At 46.2% G+C, this 23,903-nt stretch overlaps 1 protein-coding gene across 3 annotated transcripts in view; it reads right to left on the bottom strand.

The window, feature by feature from the left end:
• GALNT17 (polypeptide N-acetylgalactosaminyltransferase 17) overlaps positions 1-23,903 on the bottom strand; it is a 482,627-nt gene that overhangs the window by 387,253 nt on the left and 71,471 nt on the right. The gene's annotated exons all lie outside the window — the stretch shown is intronic.

Below are 23,903 nucleotides of genomic sequence, written 5' to 3'. Positions count from 1 at the left end.
CCCCGCGATGAGAGGCACGCGCATTGCAATGAGGACTAGCCCCTGCTCGCCGCAACTAGAGAAAGCCTTCGCGCAGCAACGAAGACCCAACGCAGCCAAAATTTAATTAATTAATTAAAAAATAAAATAATACAGCCCATCTTTTCAGCACACACTCTTACCATGGCTGCCACAGAATCGCCCCGATTATTAGGCAATGTGTATTCAGTTAGAAAAAACCACAGGTCACAATCACATGATTGGTAGGCTGTGACAAAGGTTCCACACAGCCGGTGGGTAGAAGACCAGGGTGACTGGATGCCCAAGGTTGGAATGTAATTACTGCATGGCTTGTTGTCTATGACTCAGTAAACAACACAAATACCATGGGGAATTTGGGAATGTCTAGGGTGGGGCTATATAACACAGATCAATTGCTTTTCCTTAGAAATACCTATTTCTTCTTGGGCGGGGGGCCTTCCCAATAGATGGATGAGTTTTTTGGTTGATTTCTAATCCAAGTTTTGGCAATGTTAGGCATCCCACTGGCTGTCTTCATTCTGAGATCTGCATTCCCACAAAGCTTGTGCCATCTCTCTTTTATTCATCACCCCAAGCCTAAGAGTTATGCTTGAGGATAACTTCCATTATCCCCATTTTACAGAGGGGAACAAAGAGGCTGAATAATTTACTCAACATTGCACAGCTAATAAAGGGCAGAAGGAAGGTTCACACTTAGGTCTGCGTGACTCCAAACCTCAGCTCCTGACCACCAACCTCTCTGTCTCTCTTAGAAGAATCAATGAGCCCTAGAACGGGATGCGAAGGTGTTAGAACTCTAAGTGCTGGGATCAGCTGACGGTGCCTTGGCACTTAGGTAAAGCCAGAATGACAATGGCGAGCTTTCTCCATGATGATGGCAGACCCATGGTGAGGCCGAACGAGAGGGAGCAGAGAAGGGTGCATTGATCTAGAACAGTTCAGAGGATGCCCGCACAGCCAAGAGAAATCTGTACTGAACAGGGATGGGCATCGAGTGGTGAAGGCTGGACCCTGGGGCAGGGCGGGGGAGAAGGGGGCCAGGAGATTCAAGGAAGAGACTAGATTGAAGACCAAAGGTGGAGGCTCAGGAAAACACACAGGACTGTCCTAAATGATATGGAGACAGCACCTTCTGGGGCCAGAAGCAAATAGGACATGGCTGTGCCTTGCCCACAAGCCTTCCACCTCTCCCACCTTCAGGGCAAACAGCTCTAATAAGGCAGCAACTGCTGCAGTGTCCTTTCTCTACCTGCCCAGAGCCCAAGGTTGGCCCCTGCACTGTTCTCTTACTCTCATTTCCACTCCCAAGCATTCCTGGCCCTCCAGGGTACCACCCAACCCATGGATCAAAGCTAAAATCCACCCCCTCCAGGCCTATATCACCACGGACACACATATCATGTGGAATGCCCCTACAACTGAGTTTTGGAAGCCCTAGTACCTCAGCTGGGCACCGTGATCTGCCCTCACACAGGTCTTTAAGGCTCCCTTTCCCTCGCCCGTCACAACTGTTGCAAATCATCACCACGTTACTCCGGCTGCTTGTTTAAAGTTCACTCCTGTGCTTGGCACACACCCTTGCCTCCTACCTCATTGATTCCACCAAGCTTATCTCCCTGGGCTTCTGGACAGAAAAGATTTGCTAGGGCTTCACAGCAAATCCCCTTCGGCACATCTTCTCTCCCTCCCTCCCTTTGGTCGCAAAGGATGAAACGTCTCTCCGTCTGTTCATAGTCAAGCGGCCCAATTTCATTCTCGCTGCCCTCCCTGCTCTCCGCGGACAATGCTCTCTCAGCCACGCCTTCTCTGCCCTGCAACTTCACCTGTCCCCTCAGTCTGAACTCTCTTAGCTGCTAAATCTGGTCAAGTCCCTCACATCCTAACGACAGGTACAGCAAACGCTTCCTGTAACCCCGCACCTCCAACTCTCTTCTGCTCATGTCTCCATCCATCAGCTCCCTTTCCCCATCATCCCACTTCAGTCTGGCTGCCACCCCTTATTCAGAGGCCAAGGACACCCATGCCCTTTGAATTGTCAAGCCCAATAGAGATGCTTCAATCCTGACGTTAACGGACATTTTTCACTTTTACATGAGTTTGGACACTGTTTATCACTACCTCCCTGAAAAATCTGCCCCCCAATGTATTGTTTGGAGAGGGATCGAAGGGGCAAATAAGAGCAAAGGTGGAAATTGGTACAATTAAGACTGCCCCATAATGTGTTGCATCATCAAGCTGGGAGCTAAAAGGACCAAGAATGAATGATGTGCAGAAATTGATGCCAGCAATGGGTGGACTGGAGAGATGAACTAGAAGATTCTTTCCAACTCTAAGATTCTAATGGCCTAAGTGGTTGGAGGTGACAGACTGAAGAAGGAAGGCAGAGTTCATCTGCAGTGGTTGTCTTTACCTAGGGTGGTGACTTGTCCAACCCCATAATTCAGTGAATCCTGGGTACCTTCTCCAGGCATCCCAGGAGATATAAAGGGATAGGAGTCAGGATACTGCACTTGTGCTGTGTGTGATGGAGACTGGAAATGACGCTGGTGGAAGCAAGGCAGGTGGTGGTCTTGCTTTGCTCTTCCCCACCATGCCTAGCTTGTCACCCTCTTCCTTGTGGTCCAAGGTGGCTCAAAACTACATCTGCACTCCAGCCAGCGGTAAGGGGGGAGGGGAAGAGGAACGCATTTTCCTTCATTTTAAGGGCAAGTGTGGAAACAGCACATGGCACTTCTGTGCAAATCCCTTTACTTCCTATCCCTGTGACTACACCGCAAGGGAGGCTGGGAAATGTAGTGCTCTTCTGGGTGGCTGTGTATACAGCCATAACATCTCTATCTAGGGAAGATGGGGAGGTCAGAAGTGGGGCTGGGGTGGGGGGGGCAACACACAGTCCTCGTCACAAAGGGTAAAGGACACAAAGGAATCATGCTGTCTATCCCCAAAGAGCTGACTTACCCAAACCACTCTCCCATCAGAGCCCTGCCCAGATCAGCCAAACCAAGGAGGAGAGAACAAACAAGAAGACAAAGGGTCACCCAAGGGCATTATTCTCCTTGGGAATGTTTAACTTTGGGAATATGCTACATGTATTGGCAAAACAAGCCACTTTCCAAGATCCTACGGACAAGCTGGGAGCCAGGGAAACAGAATGACCAGATTCCCCAAATGCTGCTAGAAAGTATACTTGATATCTGAGATATGTCTTATCTAAATACAATTGACAATCCCTCCAGTCTGAGCTGAGGCGGCTGGGGCAGCACATGTATCTCTGTCTATTTCTGGCTCTTCCCCGGGCACCGCAGAGTAGCTACTTGGTAAGAATCTGAAAGAATACGTGTGCTTTTAATACTCCATCCTCTAAGGAAAGAAGTGGGAAATGTCGTTTCTGCGTAACTGTGAGGCATTCTTTTATTTCAATATGTCCAAGGTCCCTTAAAACACCCAAATTTAAGAAAACTGAGTTCTAACTCCCAGCGACTCCAATGTAATATAGGACAAAGATGACAGCTTATTTTTCATAAACTCCACAAACCACCACCTCCTCTGACTCCAAAGTCACTCATCACTTTGTTCTTGAACAGTAATAACATAAAAATAATTTTCCCAGCTGCACTCAGTATTTCCTAAATGGATGGCTTAAATTTCATAGTGTGATCTAGTAATGTTATTTTTAAACCTGTTTGCAGAGCCTCACCACGTGGTCCAGCTTGCCTGTATCCTTAGTCTGGGGCCTGGGGTGAAAAAAAAAAAAAAAAAATCCTGGGCATGGTTTGGCTGAGCTGCTTCAAACAGGCAGTCTTGTTTCTTTTTGAATAAAGGGCGGTGGAGTTAAGACTTCACTGGGCCTTCTTGGTAATGCTACTTTGCAGGGGCCCTTGTTCAGGGAAAGAAGACTTCTGTATTAGCTATCTATCATCGCATACAAGATTACTCCAAAATGTAGTGGCTTAAATAGTACTTATCATCTCACAGTTTCTAAGGCTCGGAAATCTGGGCACAGCTTAGCTTGGTGCCTCTGGTTCAAGGTATCTCACTGGGATGCAACTAAACTGTCAGCCAGGGCTGCTGTCTCATCTGAAGGCTCAATGTGGGGATGAATGGAATTCTCTTCTAGGCTTCACGCACACATGTTTGGCAGGCCTCCATCCCTCGTCAAGTGGGCCTCTTCACAGGGCTGCATCTTGATGTGGCAGCTGGGTTCTCCCAGGTGAGTGATCTAAGGGAGAGTGAGAAAGGGCATCCAGATGGAAGCCAGTTATTTAATAACCTAATTTCACAAGGGTCATACAGCACATCTGCTACACTGTGTTCATTAGAAGGAATCAACAGTTCCACCCACATTCGGGGAGAGAGGATCACACAAGGGTGTAAATACAGGAGACAGGGATCTCCGGGGTCCACCTTGGAAGTTGCCTACCACGACCTCCTTGTGATGATTAGGGCAGGGCTTTGCCTGCATATAAAAGGAGGCATCATTTCATTACTTCACTGAGGGTAGGAGCAAACACAGAATCCGAGAGATGCCTGGGCTGGGGAACCCGCAGTCCCCCAGCCTTCGGTGCTTAACCCATCCATTTAACAAATACTGAATGTAGCCAGATGCAAATGTGAAAGTCTTCAGAAGTCACCTCTCTCCCACTCCTCACATTCCCTGACCCCACCCCAGAACCAGAGTGACCCCACCCGATGAAAAGAGTAGGGAAGAAAGTCACTGCTCTTGGCCCAGCACCCCCTGGGGCTCTCTCCCTCTTGCAGCTCTGCCTGCCACAGAGAGGGTGTGGCTGATCTGCCCTCTGCCAGTGGACCCAGCTCTGTCCCACAAGGGAGCTGTCCAGCTCTGGCTGTGTTTGGCAGATAAGTTTAATTCTGGGGTGAAGTAGCAGAAAACCCACTGTGAGTGCAGATTTAAGCCACACCCTTCAAGCCAACTTTTATCACTAATAAAGTAGATATTTTTTTACTCCACTGTCCTGATTCCTGTGCTTCTCTCTCAAGTGATTTCAAACTCAGGGGGGGTAGACAGGGTGCTGACCACTGCCCTCCCCCCAACCATCCCCCCCTGCACTCTGGGATCCAAGCATCTAGTCCACACCCCTATTTTACAGGTGAATAAATCACAGCACTAAGAGACAGCAGCAGAGCACGGAAAACAGCCCCAGAGTTCCCAACTCCTATTCAGCCCCCATCTATGTACAGAGCACCTACTACATGCTAGGCTGTGTGCTGGGGCCTGAAAATGAGAGATCTTCCCATCCCGCTCCAGGAGAATGACGGGATCCCTCCGAGCCCCAATTCTCTCATACTGAAAATGGGAAGCAAGTGAAATGATGCACATGAAGTTGGTGTAGAGTACAGAGTAAACAGTCAGCAGGCGTCAGCTATTCTGCCCACCATGCAGTTCATGAGGGGGAAGCTCCTTTGGGTTACAGATGGGGACAATGAGACCCTCTTTCAAGGCAGGACAAAGAAGGATTCAATTTGCCTACAATCTGATGAATTTGGGCACCACTGTTCCCCTCCCATTACTCACGGCCCCACCTCCCACTCTCTGGCCCCCCAAGAAGCACGTGTTGGTCTGCCTGTGCGTTGTCAGGGATGCATGAGATTCCCTGAGAGTTCTGGCAAGCAACGCATGAAATTCTGCCAGGGCAGGAACAAACCAAGACAAAGAAGGGAGGCAAGTCCCTCAAGGACACTCAGCGAGCACGTAGCAGAGACAAAAATAGAGCAGAGGACGGATCGTTGCCTTCCCCGGGCTGGCTTTCTTTTCTTCTCCCTTTCTAGCGGTTTACATTATGATTTTTTTTTTCCCAGCACGACCATCAGTGAAGCAGCAGGTACAGTTTTTGTAAACACCCCCCAGAAGTGCTGTGAGCGAGGTCAAGGGCAGGTGCCCCCCGCCGAGGGCTGGCCCAGATTTCATGTTTCTTGTTAGTGTCTCTCTGGTTCAGATCAATGGCACGGCCTGGAGGTTTCATCTGGAGATCCAGGAGCACCAGCCCAGCCCTCCCAGCTGGGACGGGCGGGAGTTTTGGGGCAAAACAATGCAATTGTCTCCTCCTTGGATAAAGAATCAGGCAGCCTTACGACCGGGCGAGGGCGTGGCCACCCAGGACGTGTGGTTTGCAGAGCACGGGGAAAGCACCCCAAAAAGGAAATGGGGCTCATGCAGCCATGAGGCTATGAGAAGTAAGGCCATGTGGCTGAACCCCAAGGGTGTGCACCCTGAGAAGGCACAGCCTGCTTTCTGGTGTATAAAGTTCCAGTCTTCCTGGTTCAGCTCTTGGATCTTGATTTCACACCATTCAAAATTAAAACATCCCAAGAGAAGTTAGCAGTGAAGCCCTATCCACCATGTAAACCTCAGTGTGGATGAGCTTGTCAGCTCCCTTCTTGAGAGAGCAGATTTTTCAAGGCAAAAGAGATGAAAGAACGAGGGTTACTGATAACTGGGGGGGAGGAAGGGTCACTCCAAAGTGGGAGGAGGGGCTGGAAGGAGAAAAACACGCCTTCAAAATCCTCCCCGGTGCTGGGCCCCTGCAAAACACAGGCCACAGGCAGGACTAAATGGAAGTTTGTTCTCATTTAGCGTAAGATCCACTTTGCATCACTGGGAGTCTGAAAGGGAGGTTTGATGGGAGACTGATAAAAGCCTGACTTTTCAATAAAAATGGAGGAAACTATCTGATGATCCTCTGTCTTATCCTTCTGCATTTTCCGACTCATCGGCGCTAATTCTGTACAGCGGCAGTTCTGTATGTGGCCCTCTTTTTCCCTATCCCTTCCCCGTGAGGTACTGGACAAAGATTTCTCATTTCATACATCATTTATTCCAGCGTTAATTCCATCCAAGCCACTTCAGGTCCTTAGCAAACAGAAACAGCAAAATGAAATTCTGTTGCGGTATTACGACTCGAGACACCAGGTAAGGGGGGCTTCTGTGTAGCAAAGTCTCAAATCCTGGACAGAGGGTCTCCTTCCCAATCAAGGGCAGAACCAAGATGAGAAGACTCAGTTTTTATCGATCAGGGCAAAGTTAAACCTCCAGTGGCCACTAACAGGCAGAAGATCCAACAGTCCCTACACAGGGGCAGCCAAGGTACGAAAAGGCATTTAATGCCAGAACCAGACCTTCTGTCCCCAAATTCGGGAATCAGCATCCGTATACTGTAGTTTGTTTCAACAGTGGGAAGAGAGCAATCTGGTCCAATACTGTGGTTTATCATTGCAGAAAGCTCCATAAGAACATGGTTAGTTACTCCCATGGATGAAATGAAGATCTGTTCCAGAACATCTGGCCAGTGCATGGGAGTTAAGAGTTTAGCTTCCCTCCCTTCACCCTACCCTGCCCTTCACATCCTGTTTGTCCTACAAGATTAAGTATAATGTCAGGATACGCTAGCTTAAAAATCGAACGTGCAAAGTCACCCAAAAGAGACAGGATGGCTCCCAGACAATAGGCTGGTCCACTGTGTTCAACGTCTAAAGCCACAAGTGTGTGCTCCAAAGGACCAAGGTCAGCTTGAGATCCCAGAATGAGAGCCCCAAAGACAGGACCACCCTCCACAAGGCAGCACAGATGCAGTCACTGCCCTAGACTGGGGCCATGACACACTGATCCATTTGGCTCCCTTGTCTGGATTCCAGGCTCACAAAGTAACCTTCTATTATTCTTTGGCTTTCCATACGGTCAACAGAGAGCTCTTGTGCTGGTCATGCCAACATAAACCTTCGAGCAGTCGCAGTTTTCCTTGCAGTTTAACCCACTGGCGTTGTAGGGTCTACTTCTATTGAATGTGATTTCCAGCTAATGAGACCTTCACACGGCCACCACCTTTGGAGCCTTCAGAACAGAGGACAAGATGGGGATCCAGGATGGGCCGTCTAAGAAAGGTGTTCCCTAGCTCCAGCTCCATCCTCTCCCACCTACACCTCATCCCAGTTCTGTGAAAACAGGATGTAAGACTACAAGGTGGGGAGTGGTCCTCAACCCGGCTCTGCTCTCTACGAAGCCCACAGCTCGAAAACTCACAGACTCCACGCTTAGAAAGGAAGGTGTGAGGGGGGTTCCTCAGTGGCCTAGTGGTTAGGATTCCAGGCTTCCACTGCCATGGCCCAGGTTCAATCCCTGGTCAGGGAACTGAGATCCCACAAGCCGCACAGCTCAGCCAAAAAAAAAAAAAAAAGAAAGGAAGGTGTGAGGGAGGGTGCACGTGGCGGGGAGACAGATAGGATCAGCAGAACACCTGACAGCTTAGAACTCGGCTCTCTTCCCAGTTGGTGGCACAGCCTTCAGCTCTCTGTACCTCAGTTTCCCCTTCTGTAACACAGAGACTACACCCTACCTCACAGGGTTGTTGAGAGGATTAAATGAGATGATGTGGAAGAATTTGGATTTCACCATGGAAACATACATTGCTCTCAATCACCTATGAAAATCCCCCCTGGCCTCCCACTCCTTCTGCATCTATGCCCCCTCCTCTCCTCTACTGCCCCTGCGAAACTAAAAGTGACCCTGGGGTGGTCAGTGGAGGTACAGTATGCTCTGAAATGCTGTACCCCCCACCATTGACCCTGACCACCAAGGCCCCAAGAGGGGCTGTCACCCTTGCCCCAGTGCGATGGGGGGTGATTAGAGAAAGGGGGACAAGCAGTCAAGTCTGACAGGAGAAGGAGTGGAGGCCTCACCTCGGGGGTTTAGTTGATAATCCCCCCAAGCTTCCCAGTACTCACTGGTCTTTGCGGCAATCTGAGAATTCTCCAAAGTGAATGGTGACTTGGAGCATAACTCAGGGAATTCTGGGGATGCTAAAGACGCTCTTTTATGCCCCCAAGGGAGGCCAGCCGTCCAGACCCTACCTGCCCGTAGTTTTGGACTGAATGTTTGTGTGCCCCCCGCCGCCAGATTCATATGTTGAAGCCCTAACTCCCAACGTGATGATGGTGAGATGGAGGTGAGGTTGGATGCAGGGCCTCCCTCCCTCCCTCCCTCCCTCTTTTCCCCTTTCCCCCTCTTCCTTTCCACTCTGTGAGGACCCAGCAAGAAAGTGACCATCTACAAGCCAGAAAGAAGGCTCTCGTCAGAACGTGCCCTTGCTGGCACCCTGATCTCGGACTTCCCAGCCTCTAAGTCAGTGGTTCTCAAATCCAAATGTGTACCAGAATCAGCAAGAGGGCTTGTTAACACACAGAGCACTGGTCCCCACCCCAGAGTTTCTGATTCAGTAGGTCTGGGTGGGGCTCAGGAATGTACAGTTCTAACAAGCTCTCAGGTGATACTGATCATGCTCGTCTAGGGGCACTTTGAGAACCACTGTCCTATGTGGCCTGTCTTTGGACACGCCCATGGGGGAGGGATCTGCAGAACCAGAAGTTTACAGCACCTGAAATGCACCCAGGGGTGGGTATGGATTCCATCCCTGCCGCCTCGGCAGGGTTTATTGCTCATAATTCTCTCTTCCTGCAGGTGCCCAGACTCTAAAGTTCTACAAGCAGTACTGTGCCAGCCCTGTCGGCTGCCTAAACCAGCTTCATTCCCAACCCCCGAATACTCACCATCCCAGCCTCCTCTGCAGTTATGGGTAGCCAGGTGACAAAGTTCTGACCAAAGGGACAAAGGAAAAATCTGCTGGGGGGATGGGGAGGGAGGCCTGAGAAAGTTGTTGTTCCCCTGATGCTGGTGCCAACTTCCCTTCCTCCTTCTTGAATATAGGCAGCATGCCTGGAGCTGTGGCAGCCTCCTTGCAGCCATGAGGGAATCCCTGATATTCAGCTTCTGACCCTATGCAGTAGCAGTCCATTCCCAAATTCTTGATCTTGAGTAAAACAAACCCCCTATTTAATTTCCTTTTAGTTGGTTTTCTGTTTCTTGAGGCTGAAAGCTTTCAATATACTACTACCATGCTGAATGTCCAAATATGAAATAATTGGTTAAAATTAAGGTGGGGTAGTAATTTAATTTAATTTTAACCAACTGGACATTCAGCATCTTTCTCATGGGGGGATGGAGAGATTCAGAGCAGAAACGGCAAAAATAATATAAGATAGGACTTCCCTGGCAGTCCAGTGGTTAAGACTCCACGCTTCCACTGCAGGGGGCACGAGTTCGATCTCTGGTCAGGGAACTAGGATCCCGCATGCCGCACAGTGTGGCCAAAAATAAATAAATAAAGGCAAGAGAAGATACTTTAAAAATAATAATAATAATACAAGATACACCCTCAGCTTTCTCTTCTCTAGTCCAAACCTACTCCATCCTCTTGTCCTTTCACTGACAGGACCTACTCTTCATGGCTCTTCTTCCATAAGCCTCAGCCACTGGCTCAAGTTCTACAGAGTGTTTGGTCTGGGCTGGGTGATGCCTAAGATCCTCTCTGCAGGTTAGGGTTAGGGTTAGGGATAGGGTAAGGGTTAAGGTAAGGATTAGGGGGTTAGGGTTAGCTGGCCTTTGGCTCAGTCAGTCTGAGCCCATCAGAGATGCAAGTTGCTGCTCTTGGCTTCATCCCATTATTTGCCTTCTGACTGTGGGGTGACCTAAGTAAGAATCGGTCGCACCCTGGGCACAGCTTGTCACAGACACCAAGCTGAATGAACAGGGTGGGTGGATTCCCACCCCTTCTCACAGCACCCACATGTGACCACAGTCCAGCTACCAGCACACACTTAATGTTTGCTGAATTGGTTTAGGAATCTTTCGAACAGTCAAGGCATCCTGTACCTCCGTTTGCCTGGACAACAGGGGCTGTTGGGGACAGCTTGGAGACTTCTCTCCATAGCAAGAAGAGGGACGACTCATAAGAGGCCCTAAATTTGTCTCCTGCATGTGGATTTCCCTGACTTGACCTTATCATTCAGACCCTCTGGCTACCAGACAGTAAAGCTCAGAAACAGCACAGCCTGTGGCCAAACCGTGTGGCCAGCAGCGCTCAAATGTGCCGTGGCCACTGAAAGCACCTAAAAATACTCCAAGAGATGTCTCTGGGATCCACACTGGGTCCATGGTAACCTTACCCAACCCCCACCCCAAGGCCACTGATGTCAGGCTGGCCTGTCAGGCTGGGCAGAAGGGCCTCTCACGTGAATTCCAGGTCAGTGAACAGCCTTCTGGCTGCAACTCTTAGCAAGCAGTGGCTTAAGCCAGAGAGACACGGAAGCAGGCAGTCTTGCCTGAACTCTAGGTCAGAGTCTGCAATTCTCTTGGACATCCTCCCGGGATTGTAAAAAGGCTACATCACCTCTGAGTCATGCCCTCACACAGCAGCACCCAGAGCAGAAAAGAAAGAGCAAAAGGACGTCTTCCTTGTGCTGTTCTCTTTGGCAAGGATGGAAGCAAATTCTGGATGCCCAATGCCAATGTGCCCCTTACCTCGTGGACCAGAACTGAGTCACATCCCAGACCAGCCAGGTGCAGGGGACTAGACCTCAGTAGAGGAACTGACCAAGTAGGATCCAATAGAGCCTTGCAAGGGAGAAAGAAGGGCTGTTGCAGGTTGAAGGATGTCCCACAGACAGCAGGTACTAATCCCTGGAACCTATGAATATAATCTATTTGGGAAAGGGGTCTCTGCAGATGTGATCAAGTTAAGAATCTTGAGACAGAGAGATTCTCATGGATTATCCAGGTGGGCCCTGAAATCAATCACAAGTGTCCTTCCATGAAGGAGGCAGAGGGAAATTCAACAGACACACACAGGAGGGGAGAAGGTGAGATAAAGACAGAGCAGAGAGAGATGTGAACATGCTGGCCTTGAAGAATGGAGATGGCCACAAGCCAAGGAATGCCGGCAGCCAACAGAAGCTGGAAGGAGCAAGAGATTCTCCCCTTGAGCATCCAGAGGTACCAAAGCCCTGCTGACACCTTGACTTCAATCCAATGACTTTGGACACTGGCCTCCAGAACGATGAGAGAATAAATGTCTGTGGTTTTAAGCCACTGAGTTTGTGATCATTTGTTACAGCAGCAGCAGGAAACTAATACAAGGGAGAGCGGCTTCTGGGCAGGAAACCAGCTGTGTCAGCCCCAGGTTCCTTCACTGAGACTTGGACCTCTCCTTCCCACCTGAGCCCACAACACACACATGTGTGTACACATGTGCACACATGCAGGCACACACACACACACACACACACACACACACACACACATATCAAGCAAGGCCCTCCTGATTCTCTGCCCTGTTATATTCTGAAGGTGGCTCCCTGAGCAAATACCAAGCTGGGATCTTCTGGGACCACTGTTTGCTCCTCTACTGGGCTGAAGGATCCTGAATGTCCTCTAACAATGAAAGGGAGCCCTGGGCATAAGGCATCCAAGAGCCACCAGCATAGAAGCAAAGGACCTGACCGTGGCACACAGCATAAGCAGGCAGGCACGCCAAGGCCAGCGGCATCTCTCCCTGTGTCTTGTTCAGTCCACGTCCTGGAACGAGGAATCTCGGACTCACTCAGCCAAGCACAAGATGTTACCAGTTGATGTGCTTTTCAGCAAATCACTCATAAGAAAATTCATGGCTACAGCTGACCCTCATTAGAATGTGTTTCATTAAATTAAGACATCAATCCCAGAAATACACGTTTGCTTAACAGGCAGAAATGATTTGGGGACCTCATGCTGCACACCATCAAATCAAATCAAATGGTGGGAGCAAACAAAATTAAGCCATCAAGCAAAGAGGGTAGGAAGGATAACGGGGGTCTCTTGCCAAAGGAACAGAATCACGGCTTACGAAGAGCCCAAAGCATCCAAATTGTACATCCATGCAAAGCAGTCAAATGGGACAAGGAGTGTATTGAGACAGGATACACAGGGAGGCAGACGGGTTGACCTCAAGAGAACCAGGTTCCCACCTGAACTCTCCCAGGAACCTGCCACTTGACCTCCAGATTCTCCCTACTGAATGCCTGAAGAATAGAATCTGAGGAGGGGTCAAAGGCTGGAGAGGCCATGATGATCGCCAAGCTTCCTTCTCTTCCAAAGAAGGCAGCATGGGATGGTACAGATTCAACCTAAGAAACTAAGGGACAAAGCCAACATCCCAGCTCTTTTCCAAACAAGACCTGAAAGGCGCACAGAGCCTTTCCAATGACATTTTACGTTCGTTTATAAGGCTCTTTCAGGTAGATTATCTCTCTTGTTACTGTACTGCTATGAAGCAGAGAAGCCATTCCCATGCCCCAACATAACCAAGGACTCTAGATGACAAAGACAGGAAATGAAAGCTCCCAAGTTAGAATCCAGGTCATTGCTTTTTATACTCACCTTTGCTCTACTGCTCCCCAAAGGAGGTCCTGGCTCCCCACCCCCCGCTGCCCAAGCCAACTGCGAGAAGGGCAAGGTGAGTGGTAGGAAAAATATCCTAATCACAGGCACTTAAGACCTTAACAGTTCATTAAATGACAAGTTATTAAAGAATCACTTCCTACACACTTCACTCATTGTTCAGAAATTTAAGTTCCCGAAGAAGGGCACTAGTGTCATATGACTCACTTTTGTTCTAATTAATGTATTACTATATTAATATATAGTAATTAATACATTACTGTTTTATTAATATACTACTCACAAGTGATACTGATTTGATTTAGAAAAATAAAAAAACAAATAATCAAAAGGACAGAATACCCTATAATAGAACCTCTAACTTTTCATATGCATATATATAACTTTTTACAAAATGCAATCATACTATACTTACTGTATGGAACTTTTTAACCTAATAATGCATCATAAACATCATTTCATGTCAAAAAATATACATCAACATTATTGTTTAATGGCTGCATAGTATGCCATTGCATGAAATGTGACATAATTTACTTAACCAATTACCCATTATTGGTCATTTATGCCATACCCAATTTTCTTGGGTAATAACAACACTGCAGTAACCTTCAGGTACATTCCTTCCCTGTGTACTGCACACTTGTCTGCATATTTCCTTGAGATAATTTCCTAAGATGTAAATGCTTGGTCAAAAGGCCAGCTGTGTCATCCACTGCAACAAGATATTCGAGGAAATCTCTTAGATTACACAGTACAGGACTGCTCTGTGTGTGAAAACTAATATGCAGCCCTTTTTATTGACTGGACTTAATGCTACCTAACTAAGAGAAGCCCGGGGGCAGTGAGGTGATAGCCACAAACATCTCAGATGTCAAAGAAGCAGCTTCCAAAGCCATCAGTGCCATCATGACGCAGCAGAAAGTACAGAACAATCTGGAAACAGAAAGTAAGATGTGACTGCTTCAAACTATGTGCAGATCAATGGAGATTATTACGATCTCTACTGCATGCCCTCCTTGTACATTTAATGTAGTAAAGCACAATTTCTGTAAGAATGAGATTATAATAGTTAGGAATGAAGGTTCCAGGAAAATGAGCAAATTGGCTTCAACAATAAAGGGAATATTTCGGTCCAGGAGGAGGCTGTCCAAATGGAGGTCAGATGAAGCTACCTACAGCAGCAACTCAAACAAAGCCCCAGTGTGCTGGTTCTTCCAGTATCTTCTTCCTTCCTGGGTTGGCTTCACCCTCAGACTCTTCATGGAGACAGCTCCCTATAGCAGCTCCTGGCTCTTAACTCATGGTGGCAAAATGGCTGCAGCAGTTGCAGACCTGAGAACACAGCATCGTCCAAGGAAAGGGAGAACATTTCTTCTGGTTGCTTCTATGGAAGAAAGAGAAAGCTTCTTCTTCCCAGAAGCCCTAGAAAAGGTTTTCTTGTGGTTTGGTGCCTCTGACTAGGATGGAATGTGCCAAATATTTTAAACCAAGTTGGGTCGTGTGCTGGAGTTAGAGGTATTGTTAGTCCCAAGGGCACCAGGCTAAGGATGAGCGAGGAAATTCAGGTTATTGTTTCTGGAAAAACCAGGACTGGATGCACTCCTTCAAACAGATGTCTACTTCAGAGATTATTTATTTAGATGACAGTAAATATAAATTAATTAACCATAACATCACAAGAAACATAGAAAATCTTCACGAAAAAGTTTAGGGAAAACATTTCGTTGGACACATGCTTCTTCTCTGTCCACTTCTGAAACTTTATCAAAACAGAAGTAAAAAAAAATTTTAACTCTACAAACTATACAAGATGAGCCTGAAGCATCATGTGGTGTCAGTAAGGAAGTGTTTAAAAATAGAAAAAGAAAGGTTGGAGGCACATTGAAAGGACACAAGAAAAAAAAGACAACCTGAAAGAGCTCGCAATGACCAATGCTAGAACAATCTAAGCAAAAAAAGAAATATAGTATTGGATATAGCCCAAAGAATAAAATAAATATTCATAAGTCCATACTGATAAAAATAAATCATTGAATAAGCAAATAAATGGAGGAGAAGGGACAAGTTTTCCTTAGAGAAGAATTCCAGTTAAGAAGCGTGGAAGGAATGAGAGAAATAGAAAATCTCTACTAGAAACCACAGTAATCATCGCTGCAGGCAATGTCCACCAATGAATGTTAAAAATAGAGGGCAAAAGTTTAAGGAGAAATAGAATATTTGCATGGCTATCACCCAAATATGTATTAATTACAAAGAGGAAACCTTTGCCCTCCACTGGAACTTTACAGGGAAAAACATGGTGGATGCCACGTTAGCAAGTGATCGTATGAACGTCACTGGTCATACAGTCATCAGGTACCCCCTGATATGAGGCTCTGAGAGGGCTCATCACCTCTGTGGTGTGCTTCCCCCAAACCCCTACCTCAATCAAATCATCAGAAAATGCCAGAGAAGCCCAAATTAAGAGACATTCTACAAAATACAGTGCTCTTTAAAAGTGTTGAGGTTGTGAAACACGAGGTAAGCTGACAGATTAGAAGACACTAAGAAAATCTGAGGGGCTCCCCTGATGGCTCAGTGTTCAAGAATCTGCCTGCCAATGCAGGGGACACGGGTTCGAGCCCTGGTCCGGGAAGATCCCACATGCCGCGGAGCAGCTAAGCCCGTGCACCACAACTACTGAGCCTGCGCTCTAGAGCTTGCGAGCCACAACTACTAAGCTCGCGTGTCACAACTCCTGAAGACCGCATGCCTAGAGTCCCTGATCCACAAGAGAAGCCACCGCAATGAGAAGCCTGCGCACCACAGCGAAGAGTAGCCCCCGCCCGCAGCAACTAGAGGAAGCCCGCGCACAGCAACGAAGACTCAACACAGCCATAAATAAATAAATAAATAAATTTTTTTAAAAAAAGAAAATTTGACAATTAAATACAAGGTGGGGTCCTGGATTAGACCTGGGATTCAGATAAAAAGAACATTAGATAAAAAGAACATTACTGGGAAATCTGATAAAATCTGAATCAAGTCTACCATTTAGTTATTAGCATTTAGTTTAGCATTTTTAGTTTAGCACTGGTGTTGTACCAGTGTTAATTTCTTAGCTTGGATAGTCATACCAACATTATATAAGATGTCACCATTAGGGAACTCACTGTACTATTTTTGCGACTCTTCTGTAAGTCTAAAATTGTTTCAAAATAGAAAGTTAAAATTGAAGCTTACCCGGGGCAGGGGCATGGAGAGATGGAAAGAGACAAGTCCTGGATCCCATTTGTCCACTGCACGAGGATGCTGACGCCCCCCCAACCCACCCTGGACTACCCACTGCCTTGAACCAATAAATTCCCTTCTTATCCACAGGAGGGAAATCTATGGACCTACAAGGACAAGTAGGAGAGTGAACTACAGACAGGCAGCATGAACTGAAATTTGGAAGAAGAAATGAGGGAGGAGGAGCCAGCAGAGTAGAATACCAACTGAAAGCAGAGAAAGATGCCAATTCATGCCCAGGACCCTAGAAAGTAGGCTCCAGAAGGTGGGGGCAGAGTGTAGGATTGAGAAAGAAGCATGGCTGTAATTCTGTATGAGGCACAGCTTTGCCCCTAGCCTTCCACCTTCTGCCCCCTGTGCCAATCCCACCCAGACAGCTGACTGCATCTCCCCCTAAGAGGCTCCGGCGCCAGAGCCCTAGGCATCGAGGAGGGCGAAGGGTCAAAGGGAACAGAGGAAGTTCACATGGAAATCTAGCTCCCTACCCTGAACTCTATCACAAGCTCCCACAGTGCACACAGGCAGGTCTACAACCCTGCAGAAGGTTGGGAGTTTCTTCTCTAGAAAAAGTGAACGGCCCCAGAGGAAAGAGCTACAGATACTGACATGTGAGCTTCACCTGGTATATCAGTCAGCTCAGGCTGCATAACAAGGTACCACAGAATGCCTTGCTCAAACAGCAGAAATTTATTTTCTCACAGTTCTGGAGGCTGGAAGTCTGAAATCAAGGTGTCAACAGGGTTGGTGTCTTCTGAAGCCTCTCTCCTTGGCTTGTAGATGGTCACCTTCTCCCTGGTGTCTTTACATGGTCTTCCCTCCATGGGCCTCTGTGTCCTAAGCTCCTTTCCTTATCCGGACACTAGTCCGATTGGATTAGGATCCACCCTAATGGTCTCATTTGACCTTAATTCCCTCTTTCAATGTCCTATCTCCAAACACAGTCACATTCGGAGGTGCTGGGGGTTAAGACTTCAACATATGAATTTGGGGGGAGACACAGTTCAGCCTGTAACATCCAGGGAAACAGCCGCCCACCTACTTGAGCTGCCCACCAGTGGGGACCATTGGTTTTTCTACCCCACAATGCACAGAAAGCTCCCAAATGCCCCGACACCTTCCTCCTCAATGTGAGAGAACAAAGCATCACCAGGCCTTGAGGAAAATTAACAACAGGAGGGCAGATGCCAAAACCTACAAATAGATGACATACACTTGGAACGTGGAGTGTGTGGACCCCATGCAGAGCACAGGGAAACAGCCCCATAATCCCCGAGAGTCGAGGGAAAGATGCTACACTCACAAAACAGGAACAGGGTATTCAGAAGAGGATCACTGGAGAATGAGAAAATGTTTCAGAATTAAATATAGAAAAATTTTTAAATTTTAAGAATTGGGAGACCGTATCTCCCAGGAAACTAGATAAAAAGACAAAACGTCAAGAAATATGAGAGAAATAAGAAACATCACAGGTTCAATCAAGGAAGTTTAGCATCTGATGTAGAAGCAGCCCAGAAAATAGAGAACAGAGAAAACAGAGGAGGTAAATATTTAATTAATGAATACATACTCGAACTGAAGATCCCAAGGGAGCAAATTTTTAAAAAGAGAGAGAGAATGGCTCGTGGAAACAGGGCACAGAGTACAGGAGGCACAGGAGATCCCCAGGAGAAGGGCTGCCCACCAGGCACCCCGGGGCACTGAGAGGACCATCTCCAAGGAAAGAACAAAAACACAACAGAAATGGAATGAATGTGCTTGACAATGAGGAAAAGAGCATTCAGAGGGGGTTACAACATTGTCAGAGTGTCTGAAATAGTAACCCAAAAGCTCCAAACAAGGAAAGGAAAAAAGTGAGGAAATTATCAACTGCAGAAGTTGTACAAGATTAAACGTGTCATCATAGTTCCCTGGGCTACTGGAGAACAATACATATAGAGTCATAAGAAGATAAATAATGGATTGAACCAACAACTATAATATGCAGGTACCAGGAGGGAAGGGGCAGAGAGACAGGTTATGGTGCTACATGCTCACAGCTGTGTAACAGGTGCCCTACAAGCAAAGGGAAACAAGGACACGACTCAGGCACTGTGGTAGCCCCTCTCCTCCCTCCAGACACAGTCCTGAAGGATGGACTAGAGTTGGCCCGAGAATAACCCGCACAAACTACCTAGAGAGACTGTCCAGCCTGTTTTTGCTGCTTAATAAATAGTAGCTGTTACTACTCATGGTCTTATAAAAGCACTAACGATCCCTGAAGGGCATGGAGCAGTTTGCCATGCAGAACATGTTTACATATCTACACCATGCCTGGACCACTGTAGACACTTCACTGAATGATGGCTATTGTTAATATTATTACTAACAGTCCTTTAACTAATCTCTAGCCCTAATATATTCAGAGCAATTATTTACGCCTCACTGTTTCAATATCTCTTACAGCATAAGAAACCACCCCCCAAACCTAGTATTTTAACACCACCATCACTTTATTATTTCTCATGATTCTGTGGGTTGGCTGGGCTCAGCTGATCAGTTCTCCTGCTGGTCCTATGGTTGCAGCACCCAAGACAGCTTCACTCATAGTCTGGGGCCTGGGCTGGGACAGACAGAAGGCTGGGCTCAGCTGGACAGTGGCATAGCTGGTCTTTCTCCCCTCTGTTTCCATTCAGTATTAGGGCCTCTCCCTTACATGGGGGCCCAGGCACTCAAGGGCACACAAGCCTTCTTTTTTTTTTTTTTTTTTTTTTTTTTTAAGTAAAAGCATGGCTACTGTTGATTCTGCATCAAGATATTTTACATGCATTAGAAATAAAATGCTTAGAAGTGAAAACAGATTAGGTTTTCAATTTACAAAGGCACAGAGAAGTTAAGTAATTCAATGAGGCCACAAAGCCAGTAAGTAGGTTAGTGGAGGATTTGAACTGGGGTCTCTGAACCTGGTCAAAGACTGTGCTCTTTAGTATATTAGGCAGCCTCCCTTCTTTCTGACTATCAACTTCCAGGTAAAGCAAATGAGCTCTTTCTCTTATAAACTGGATACCATGTTTCTAAAGACATTTAGCAACAAATTGAAGTATGTTTGTAAAAATGCTATATTAAAGAAGGTTAAACAGATTTCTAAAATCTAAGACTTCCCCCAGCATCTCACCTGTTAATACCCACTGTAAATATCCAAGCCAGAGAAATGATAAGCAGAACGTCCCCAACTTATTTGACTGCGGAACCATTTTTTTTTTCTCAGATAAAGTTTGGTCAATGGTTGGCCAATATGTCTACCACAGATATGGCTTTACTCCTATGCACACAGGCCTTCCTAAGGCTAATGCCCAGAATCGGCATGGCCTCACTTCCGCCATGCTGTACTGGCTAGAGCAAGTCATGGCCACCGTAGCTTCAGCGTGGAAGGGCAATAGACACGGGCGGCAAACCAAGAGGCCTGGTACATCTAGGGTCACCACTGGAGAGGACCACATTGACCCTTGCAGGAGAGTGGGAGGAAGCAGAGGTGACATACTTGATGTCCCTCTCAGGGTGCCCTGCACATTCCCAGCACTCAACAAACAGCAGCCAAACAAAAGAGGGTGCATTCCAGTTGGAAAATAATGCAAATACTGACACGGGCATGAAACATCGTGGAGGGATTAGAGAGTACAAAATACTGGTAGCTGAGGATGGAGTACAACAAGAGCCAGATTCAGGGTCCCCACTTTAACCCACCTTCCTCTCAGACCTCTCCAAGAAGTCTGGAGTAATGAGGTTATCTATCATGAGTGATGATGGTGTTGGAATTAAATCACAAAGACGTCAAAAGAGAATAGTCCAGACATTAAAACATTTAAAGTATGCAAAAGACACACAGAAAACATTTTAAAGGGACTGAGAAATTTTATTGTGAAAAGAAATTAACAAATTCTAAAAGATTAAAAAATTGACAATTCTGACAAAGCTAAAAGCCAAGCAAAACACTAGAAGCAAATATTTGCCACTAAAATAAATGTAACGACGTATTAACATCCAGAATGTAAAATCCGTGCCTACAAACAACCCGATGGGAAAATGGACAAGATATGAGAACAGGAAATTCACTGCTTGGTGTAGCCCTGTTGGGAGATCTTGGTGGTGTCTGCTACAATTCAAAATGTATAGAACTTTTTACCGGGTATTCCTATTTCTAGGTTTCTATGTGGAGAAACACTATAAATATCCCAAACAGGCTGCAACAAAGATGCTAACTGCGGCAGCGGTTGCCATAGGAAAAGAGCAGAAACATCCTAATGTCCAGCAACAGCAGTCTGGTTGAATAAACTGTAGTGAATCTATACCAGACCATGCGGCATCTAAAAGGATGCAGTCAGAGGTATTTTACCAACATAGACAGACTTTCAAGACATGCTGCCAGGTTGAAAGACAAAGTAAGATGCAGAAAAATACACAGTGTACATACTCATTTATCATTTTTTAAAACCATTTAAAAAAACAAGCATTTACTTTTATGTCTATGTGTGTCAATATTGGTGGATAACTGTATAGAAACAGTTTTGGAAAGGCACACGCTAAACTATCAACGGTGCTAATTAAGCACGGGGTGGGGAAAAGTTTGCAGAAACAGCTTTTGTTTTTCCACTTCCCTATGGGGTTTTTTTCAATAACAATGTATGTACATATGACTTAGGTACTTTTATGAAAATTTTAAAAAAGGAAGGCATGACTAAAAGAGGCAAGAACTAAAAGGTGGAAAAACTAGAATGATATAAGGTATTTCAAATATAACAATCACTGTCTTAGACATAAACAATCTAATTGGTCATGCTGCAACTGGAGAGAAGCCTGCGCACCACAACTAGAGAAGCCCGCGTGCCACAACTAGAGAAGCCCACGCACCGCAACAAAGATCCCGTGTGCCACAACTAAGACCCAACGCAGCCAAGTAATAAAAATAAAAAAGAAAGTCTCCATTTTAATTTCTAATATACTATCAATAGATACAACCCACATAAATAAAAACATTTGGGGTCCTTGATGATTTGTAAGATTGTGAAAGGGTTGTAAGGCCAAAAAGATTGAGAAGCCTTGACCTGATCCAACTCTCAGTTTATAAGAAGTATGGGGTCTAAGGAAGCAAATTTAATGACACCACGAAGAACATCAGTCATGACCAGGAATCTAGTATCTGACATCTACAGGTGAAATGACATGGTATCTGGGACTTGTTTTAAAATACTCCAGGACAGGGACTTCCCTGGTGGCACAGTGGTTAAGAATCCGCCTGCCAATGCAGGGGACACGGGTTTGAGTCCCTGGTCTGGGAAGATCCCACATGCCGTGGAGCAACTAAGCCCGTGCATCACAACTACTGAGCCTGCACTCTAGAGCCTGCAAGCCACAACTACTGAAGCCCTCGCGCCTAGGGCCCGTGCTCCGCAACAAGAGAAGCCACCGCAATGAGAAGCCCACGCACTGCAATGCAGAGTAGCTCCCACTCGCCGCAACTAGAGAAAGCCCGCGTGCAGCAATGAAGACCCGACACAGCCCAAAATAAATAATGAAAAATTTTAAATTAAATAAATAAATAAAATACTCCAGGACAAACAAGGGGTGTCTGTGGGGTGGGAAAAAAGCAAAAATGAAAAACTGATCAGTTCTAAAGCTGAGTGGTACATGGGTCTCTACATGGGGTACATGGGGGGCATTATACAATCCTTTCTACTTTTGTGTAGAATTTTAAATTTTATTCTTACAATACAACTAAAATAAAAATGAGTATTGGGACTTCCCTGGTGGTCCAGTGGTTAAGACTTCACCTTCTAATGCAGGGGGTGCGGGTTTGATCCCTGGTCAGGGAGCTAAGATCCCAAATGCCTTGTGGCCAGAAAACCAAACACAAAACAGAAGCAATATTGTAACAAATTCAATAAAGACTTAAAAAATGGTCCACATCAAAAAAAAAAAAATGAGTATTACAGTAATAGTTAACAGACCATTCTGAAAAATAATCATAATGAAAACACCTTCCAAAAATTAAAGATGGGGCTTCCCTGGTGGCGCAGTGGTTGAGAGTCTGCCTGCTAATGCAGGGGACACGGGTTTGCGCCCTGGTCTGGGAAGATCCCACATGCCAAGGAGCAACTGGGCCCGTGAGCCACAACTACTGAGCCTGCGCATCTGGAGCTTGTGCTCCGCAACAAGAGGCCGCAATAGTGAGAGGCCCGCGCACCGCGATGAAGAGTGGCCCCCGCTTGCCGCAACTAGAGAAAGCCCTTGCACAGAAACGAAGACCCAACACAGCCAAAAATAAATAAATAAATAAATAAATAATAAAAATAAAGGAATTCCTTTAAAAAAAAAAATTAAAGATGGCAAAACAGGCTTCTCCATTAAAAATACTAATAAAACAGAAAGCAAACAAAACAGAAAAAATAAATTTTAGCACGGTAAAAATAAAATCAAAAAACCCGGGATGGATGAAAATGCATTATGTGGCATTAGTGCAAAACCCTGGAAGCTGACCAGGGGTGGGTGGGCCCGTGGGCACAGAACCACATTTGATAAGCAAAACACAACAACTACCAGACTCAAAAATGACATTCAAGAGACAGTTGGCATCTTTTCTTGAAAGGTGAAAGGGGGCATTACAAAAATCAATCAAGATTAACATGGGATTTCAAAGAAGACTATGATAAAATGATAACACAATTAAGAACTTCCCAGAAATCTAGTCAAAAGCAGAATCGGTTCCGCAAAACATTGCATCAATGGAACAACAGTCTGGAGTATGGAGGAAAGCTAAGCCAATGCAGGGGAAAGAAAGTATACAACAGTGGGGAGCCTGACCTTCAAATGGCAAGGGCACCTCTGAAAGATGAATCGAAAAACAGAGAAGGGGAAAAGTGCCCTAGAAGGAACCAGATTGCTTAAAATCTTAGTCTGGAAGATGAAAGGGGCTCATACATTTCTCCCAGAGTCCACAAGCAAGGAGGAAGACACCAAGCTCTCTCCTAGGAAATGCCTCCTTAGTGCACTAAAAATCAAAGAGCACGTCACGTTTAAAGAAACACAACAAACAAGCCTTTTCTCGGAATTCTCATCTTAGACCTTAGCGATAGGCATAAAGCCTCAGAAATAAAAGCAGAGACTTCAGGTATTCTTTACCCTGCAAAGTTGTCACTTCAGAGCCCTGCGACAAAAGGACCTAAATGTGTCCAACGCCTGAAGGCATTATTTGTTGCTCACACCCCTTACTGACAAATTTCCCTTCTGAAATGACTTCAAAGCAGCAACTGAGTTTAAATGCCAACTCCGAAAGATAAATAAAGGGCACTAATGG

The sequence above is a fragment of the Balaenoptera acutorostrata genome, chromosome 15, assembly GCF_949987535.1.
Source record: "Balaenoptera acutorostrata chromosome 15, mBalAcu1.1, whole genome shotgun sequence".
NCBI lineage: Eukaryota > Metazoa > Chordata > Mammalia > Artiodactyla > Balaenopteridae > Balaenoptera > Balaenoptera acutorostrata.
This window is presented reverse-complemented; position numbering and strand designations above follow the sequence as displayed.